The sequence below is a fragment of the Pteropus vampyrus genome, unplaced genomic scaffold, assembly GCF_000151845.1.
Source record: "Pteropus vampyrus isolate Shadow unplaced genomic scaffold, Pvam_2.0 Scaffold206, whole genome shotgun sequence".
Taxonomy (NCBI): domain Eukaryota; kingdom Metazoa; phylum Chordata; class Mammalia; order Chiroptera; family Pteropodidae; genus Pteropus; species Pteropus vampyrus.
This window is the reverse complement of record NW_011888987.1, coordinates 2,111,043-2,119,293: the sequence shown is the minus strand read 5'-3', so window position 1 is coordinate 2,119,293 and position 8,251 is coordinate 2,111,043.

Here is an 8,251-nt window from a genome sequence, read left to right as displayed (position 1 = left end):
ATATAACATAAAATAAGGTATGTCATCCTTTCCCTTATTAGAGCATACATTCTTCATTATATTTAGTTATGTTTAGCATACAAATGGGTCCTAGGAAGTGCTAATGAAATATTTATTGTTACTTACTATGTTCAGTCAGTAGTACCAACCTCCTCTCTTTTTTTTGTTGCAATTGAGTAATTCATTTATTTGGGGGATATTACATTAAAAGGGAGAGATTCTTATTTGCATCATGCTGGGTCTGATGTCTAGGAGAGTATTTTCTAGTTCTTAAAAAATCAATAAGAACCTCTAGGCTGCAACCACTCTATAAAGTTTTATACACAGCTCTTACTACACTCATAACACTTCATGATTAATTTGTCTGAAACACGTCATCCTTACTCTCTCCCTGCTTATCTTCCACCAATGACACTTGTGGGTCTCAGGTCTGGCTGTGATCCAGGATCGTGGCTAGAAATAGGACCCTGGACTTAGAATGTTACATTAATGTAGTAGGGCACCTGCACCCGGCTCATATAAGCATAATTCAGCTTATTGTATCACACAAGTGTGGCAGAATGCCGCTGCTGTTCTATGTGGAGCAACTGCAGTCCCCTAAAGCAGAAGCTCATTCACACAAGAAAGTTAGTGCCTGCTGTTTCATTCTCTTGTCGGCCCCTTGTGCATTCTTTAAACTGGGCATCTCACCACTGAAACTTTCCCATCTCAATCAGCTCGACACTGACAAGACTCATTGCTCTTCACTCTGCAGACCTCAGCTTCTATGTCTCTTCCTCCCCAAGATGTATTGAAGTGTAACTTAAACTCTCCAGCTCTCCACAGTACACCATATTGCCCCACTGGGCCATAACACACTCGACAATATGAAAACTGTTTCTTTCTGTCTCCCTATGGCAATGAGGTAAGCTCTGTGAGAACAATTACCCTATCTCTTTAATTCACTGTCCTGTCTCTTGGGCTTAGCACAATGCCTATCTCAGAGTATACTCTCATAAAATATTTATTGAATAAGTGAATGAATGAAGTTTGCCTACTTTAGGCTCCTGGAGTAATAAGAAAATGTATCCATTATCAGATAATTTCAGATAACAAAAGATTATTTTTTTAAATAATCTAGTCCAAGCCTTGAACTAAATCATTCTCTCTAGCAACTCGACTTGAGTTAGTCAACCTGGTGCATGTGAACCAAGACATTTAGGTAATTTGGTGCTAAGAATTAATTTATTATTATTTTAATTTTTATTTTTTGGATATAAAAGAAGTCTTGTGGTCATTTAACTACCAAAGTTATAATCGTTAATAACTTTCTAGTAGCAAGGCTGCAAATAAAATAGACACATGGAACTTTATTTGTAAAACTGTATATTTTGTGTTATACAGAGTTGTAATAATTCTTGCATTGGATACTCCATAAATTATTATTAGAAGATGAATCTGGAAATAAGTCCAGTCACTCTTGCTTCTTAATTATGCATAAAGAAATATAGTAATAAAAATGTACTTAGAAATACTTTGGAAAACAACCAATTTTAAAAAAATGAAAATACCTCTGAAGGTCTAGTTAATACTTTTAAACGAAATCTCATTGGAATTATGAGTTAATAGGTTAGAACTTGTATTTTTATGTATATTTCTTCTGATGACTTCAAAACCATTTAAAAGTATTTCCTAATAAAAGAATAGTTCTAGTTATTAGATTGTGTGTGTGATTTTAACTTTCACGTCCTCTGTTTCTATAAAGAATCAGGTAGATGGAGGAGGAGAGAATCAACCAGCTGAGGTGGGCAGAGCCAGCCTCTACCTCCTTTGGCTGGGATGTGTGATTTATAATTTAGGGGACCTGAAGGTTGGTATGGTTCTCATAAGCAGGCAAAAACCTCTTCAAGAGTCCTCTTCAACTTACTAAGACATAATGTACATAAAAGTCACTTTCGAATATGAATCGAATCTTGTATATTACACCCCAACCCAATGACTCTCTCAGGATATGTTAGAAAATTATCTCTCACTAAAGAAATACACTTTCTACTTTGATCATTTATTACTTATTTGGTTTTAAAAGTTAGCCCTCCCAAGCTGCACCTTTGATTCTCTACATATCCTTTGCCTATTAACACCAAGAAAAATATATGAGAACAACATCTTATTATTCTGCATTCATAACTTCATTTCCTTTCCATTCCTTTTAAGTATTTGTGCAAAAAGAATATCTTTACATAACTTTAATTAATGCATTTACTAGATAAATAAGGGGATATTGGGACTCTTGTAAGACTTGACAAACACTAAAAACTAGCAACAAATATTCCAATCTCAAGAGAATTCATTTGCATTCAGAAATAGCTATAAGTGTCACCTTTCTTATAGGAAGGAGATGTTTAGCCTGGTTACTGATTTGAGCTTTGAGAGGAAGAAGAGCAAAACAGGGAAGGAAAGAGGTGAGCTTGAGAGAAAGCTTTTGAGTATTCACATCTGCTGAAAATGAAGGACCCCAGTCAATGTCACCATGCAACGAAAGCTCCATTCTCTCTTGCTTTCTGCCACTGTTGCTTTCTCTGTCTCTTCATCATTTTAAAGTGGTGGCAATAATCTAAACCAACTGATCACCTGTGGGACCTAGGTAACTATAATATCCTTTCTCTGAGCTGTTTCCCTCACCCATCAACTACCATCAAGCCTGGTGTTCTTTCTCTAGTGCATTATCCTGCACTTTATTCCTTATCAGGCCAGGTTTGGTACTCCTGCTGACACTTTCTGTAGACCTCGAGCCAAGCTCTTTAAATCCTCTGAGCCTTGGTTTTCTCAACTATAAAAGAGAGCAATCTTTATCAGCCTCTGAGATTCAGTGATAATGAAAACATATATCATGCTTACACACTAGCACCTAACCTTGGTATATAGCACAGGGTGCATAAGTGGTGGACCGATTCTACTGGGATTGGCCTGAAGTTTGGAAGAACATCCTTCAAAATCTTAGCAGCTGGTAAGCTCTTAGCACAAGCACCTGTAAGAAGTCAGTAGATGTGGTTGCATTAGGCAGAGAGATCACTAATCTCCCATTGCCTTATTTGCTATAAAATAGAATTTGATATAGCATAGGTCTGTTTTGAAATTCTCTGAATAGAAGAGAAAGAGATAATCATGATGATGAAGAAAAGGAAAAAAATAGCAAACACTTTAAGGTGTTTTCAATGTACAAGGCAATGTTCTAAGCATCCCACATATCTTAAGTGATTTCATACCACTGACAATCCTCTGAGGTAGGATCTATTATTATTTCTATTCTTCAGATGAAGAAACCGAGGCTTTTTTCAAGACTAAAGTACTTGTCCAAGGTCATACGATTACTAAGTAATAGAATTTGGATTCAAATTCAGGTTTGTCAGTCTCCAAGGTTAATGTGCTCTCTATTCTATCACATTTATTCCCAAAATTTAGTGGCTTAAATTCCTTAATAACAAACAATGTCATCTAGAGAATGATACTACCATATGGATCCAGATAAAAAGAATATAGAGAGATCCTTTGAAACTAAGTAACCAGGCTTCTCTAAGCCACTTAATTTGGAAAGTCTTTATGTCATAATATATCAGTTAAGCTGGCATTAATAGACTATTAAACAGTAACTTAGACAATAGGGGCATTTAATATTTTTTCAAATAACAAGAATGCTGAAAGTGGGTGGTAATATTGATGGTTCAATAGCTCCACGATTCCAGAATGCACGGTGGGCATGGTTATAATTCTCTTACCTTTCTTCTCATGCTCATACAATAACTACAGCCACACCAAGAAAATATCCTCACATGACAGCAATTAAAGGAGAAAAGAATAAAAGGGATTCCTTTTTAGGTGCTCTCTCTTTCTATAAGAGAGGGAAATTTTCCCCAGAAACACCTTAGCAGATTTCTCCTTTCCAATTCATTGCATAGAATAGTGTCACTTAGACATCCTGAGCTACGAGGAAGGCTGGGTAAGCAAGCACCTGGCCAGCAGGATGGGATTAGCTTGATAGGCTTCGACCAAACAAGATCAGGTCCTAGGGATGGCTACAATGCCACCTGAAAGAAACTTGATGTTTTTTGAACAAGGTAGGTGACCAGAAGAGTCTGCCCTACATGAGCTTCTGAGACTAATACAGCAAGAATGCAGAGCAGAAATCATTTTATAGATGATTTAAAGGATGGTTGTGACTTGCCCAAGTTTATATAGGTAGTTTTAGGATGGTATGCCAGAGTTCTTTGGCACAGCAGTGGTTTTCAAACAGTGTCTCAGTTTCCATATAAATTTTATTAGAATGCCTTTTTAAAACTCATTTAAGTGTGTTTTTAAATGTGATTTAAATAAAGTACATGTGTCATTTTCTCATAAGTTAGACATTGAAACAATGCAACAGTTGGTATACAAACCATGTGAAGTTTATGCAGTCACTTAACTCGATTTTATTGCTGTTGTTTTTTCAAAGTTGGAATAAAGCATTTCCTGCCATCTTTAGTTAATCATAAAATCTTCTGAGATTGCTAGGTAAACTGTTAAAAACTGTTTATAATCAGTTGCCCATGTTAGTCTGAATTTTCTCAATACTGGACAACCACTATAAAATAATCAACTGGGTGTTGACAGTGATATAAGACTGCAGCAGCTCCAAGCAAATTTGAAATGATCTCTAAAATTGAAATTGCCATGTGTATCAGACACCTGTATGATTCTCACCCACTGACTTAACATCTCTGTTGCCCCTGCTTACCTCTGTAGCCACTTTACCCTGACTCCCTGCTCCAGAATCATCTCAATGTTTCAATGCTGAAAACATTTTTCTTGCCTCATGGCTTTTGCACATGTTATTCCCTCTAGCAAGCATTCTTCATCTAGTTAGATTCTGTTCACTTTTGCTGTCCCAGTTAAAAGATACTTCCTTTTCTGAACTCCCAAATTGGGCTTGTACCCCAGGTTTCTCACTTCCTTTGGTATACTCATTTTATAATTATTTCATCCACAGCTGTATTTCCTTCTAGGCTGAGAGCTGACTGAGGGCAGCAATCATGGATGCCCCCCATTCACTGCTAGGTCTTCAACTCCTGACACAATTATTTTTAAGGGAATAAATGTAATGTGAATATATAAATTTGAATTTAGATGTAATATTGATAAAAGACATAGAAGAATGATGAAAATTCTGATTATAAAAAAAGCTTATTAAATTGAAGAATGACATATAAATAGTGAAATATAGAAACGTACTAATTTTAAGTGTACAACTGGATGCATATTTCCATATGTATACATTTGGTTAACCTTCATCTAGATGAAATATAGAACACTTTTAGTACCCAAATCTTTCCTTCATGATCATTCCTAGTCAGACCTACTCTTGACCATCTCACTCCCAGAGGTAACCATTGTTCTGATTTCTATTACCATCAATTACTTTTTGACCATTCTGAGATTTCATGTAACCAAAAATTATTTAGTACGTATTCTTTTGTGTCTGGTTTATTCCATTCAATATAATATCTATGAGATTCAGCCATGTTGTATGTTCCTTTTTATTGTTTAATTGTATTCAATTGCATGAATATTCATGATGTCATTATTAATTTTCTTATTGATCAATTTTGTATTTCTCTTTTCCCAATTTGCAGCTATAATGAAAAAAAAAATGATGTAATGAACACTCTGGTACATGTGGACATGTGATTGCTAAAAGAGCACTGTTTCCCTCTGCTCCCCATTTTTAAAGGAAAAAAATCAATCAACATATGTTCTTATGATATTCAGAAATATCTTTTTGGTTCTTAAAACGCAACAAAAAATCAGAATAACATTAGATATTATTGAAGAAATAAATGATAATTCTAATCGACTGAACCAGAAGTTACTGCTGTGTCAGAGATAGAAAACTTGAAAATCTAATAAAATAGAAAACTCATTAAACATGGTAATGTACCTAAGAAAAATGTGTTTACAAAAAAAATGTACAAAAATGTTTATAGCGGCTTTATTCATTATAGCCCCAAATTGGAATAAAATACTAACAATACTTAAAATATTCAGCACATTTCATTTATTTGGGGTAATAATAAGAATTCTCTATCCTGAGGGTGAACGTACAATTCCATGATTGTCCTAGATTCTAATAATGTCCTACATTTATATAGAACTTTAAAATTACAAAGTTCGCTTACATCACATAGCTAATAAGTGGCAGAGCAGAGGAACTCAAATGCAGGACTTCCAATGCTAACTTTAGTGTGTTTCCCCATCACATACTGATTACACCTCATCAAGAAAAGTAACACTCAACATGATTACTTATGACAAAGCGTATTTAATTTTTAACATTTTAAAAGCTGCTGTGTCTTATACTTTGGAGGGTTTTTCTAAGTAGAAATAATTAGTTGCATGTGCATTCCCATCTACCCTTGTCAGTGGGTCTCAACCTTTCCTATCTCAAGTCTTGCCAATCACCCTATCAGAGAGCTTGTACTCTATTAATATGCACATTCCACACCACCAAGACTGACATTCTTTTTTGTTTGTCAATAGACATTATGTTATTATAGTTTTCATTGATGGTAAATTCAGCAAAGTAAAAAGTTTTTTTTTGTTGTTTTTTTTTTTTTTACTAGAAGACTTCTTAGAGCTTTTAAAATGACAATGTATCTGGTAACTTTATAAAGAGCAATCTGTAGTGTAGTATACTTCCTAATGGAATCCAATTAACAGCATTTTGAAATTTTAGAAAAAATAAATTTTGGAAAACTTCTTTCTACATTTTTGTTTTCTTTTGAAAGCTTAACTTTCAACTATGCCATTCCCTCAAAGCTTTCTAAGTGACTGCCTGGAAATTCCACCAACAAATAATATTAATAGATTGGTAAAGGCCTCATATTTTGTATCCTCTTCCAGTTAGAAGACTTGCCCCTTAATAAGAATTATCAAGACTAAACTCAAAGTGACTAATGTGAGCTCAGGTACTGTGCTGGCAGAAGAGAAATTAATGTTGTGATGGGTTTGGGGAGAGAAGCTTAATTTAGAGCCTGAGCTGTCAAAAGATAGAGACCCTGGAGTCTGGCGTGGGTTCTTTCTAAAGCCAAATGAGTGTGCTTAGTGGGGAAAATGGTGAGAAACATGAACTTGACTCATGAAAAATATCAATGCTGTTACGTCAGTTACATAAACCTAATGGTGAGCATACACTGCTTACCTTTTTATCCACCTTCATTTTAGCAACCAACAATTTCAAGCTCTGTATCTGATGGACCTGCCCAACAGGGAAAAATTGCTTTCTACACACGTCTATGTAGAAATTTTTTTTTCTTCTAAGCTTTAAGTCAGATAGTTTGGCTAATAGAATTCATCTGCAAATAGTTTTGTTTATTTTTGTCAGTCAAGAGAAATCATTCTTCATTCTGCCTGTTGGAAATATGGAATCATTTCCATTTCAGCAAAAACATATTATTCTTTTGTTTTTTTCTAACTTGACCTCTCCTCAAGTGTGCGATGGTTCATTGTTAGTACCAGTAGATCTGAGCTGTTTTACTTTTTTCAGTTTGGTTTAAAGAGACATGCTAATTCCATATTCACATATATATTTAAAGAATACATTATTGCCTCTTTAAACTCTTTAATCTTAAATATAGTTAAAAAAGAAGGAAAACATTAAACATTAAATAATTATTTTATTTTAAAAGACATGCTAAAGTGCAACAATCTTAGTATTGGAGTAAGAGTGGTTATACTTAAAAAATTTTTTCAATTACAGTTGGGATACAATGTTATATTAGTTTTGGGTATAAGACATAACGATTAGACATTTGTAACACAGGAGCTCCAGGCCAGGAACTCACATCTGGGATATTCCAAAACAAACAAACAAACAAAAAAACAACAACAAAAAAACCCACGCCAGGAGGACCGAAGGAGTAGGACATGACTTTATTATTCATGAAGCCTAGAAGCACCAGTGGCGGCCAGTTGGAGCTGCAAGAAGAAATTGCTGCTGGCCAAGAGCAAGCAATGTGTTATATAAACAGGCAGAGGGAATGTTATCTAATTGGGGGAGCAGCTGCCTTCCCATCAGCCTGAAGAAGGGAGCGAGATGTGCTGCTGGGTTACAGGAGATGGTTACAGGACTGATAACGTCCATGAGAGCAGCAGAAAATGTCCTTGGGAGCAGTCACTGCCAAGAGCCCTTTGTATATTGCCTTCTTTATGACTGCTGATCTAGCAGTCATCTGTCTTCTGA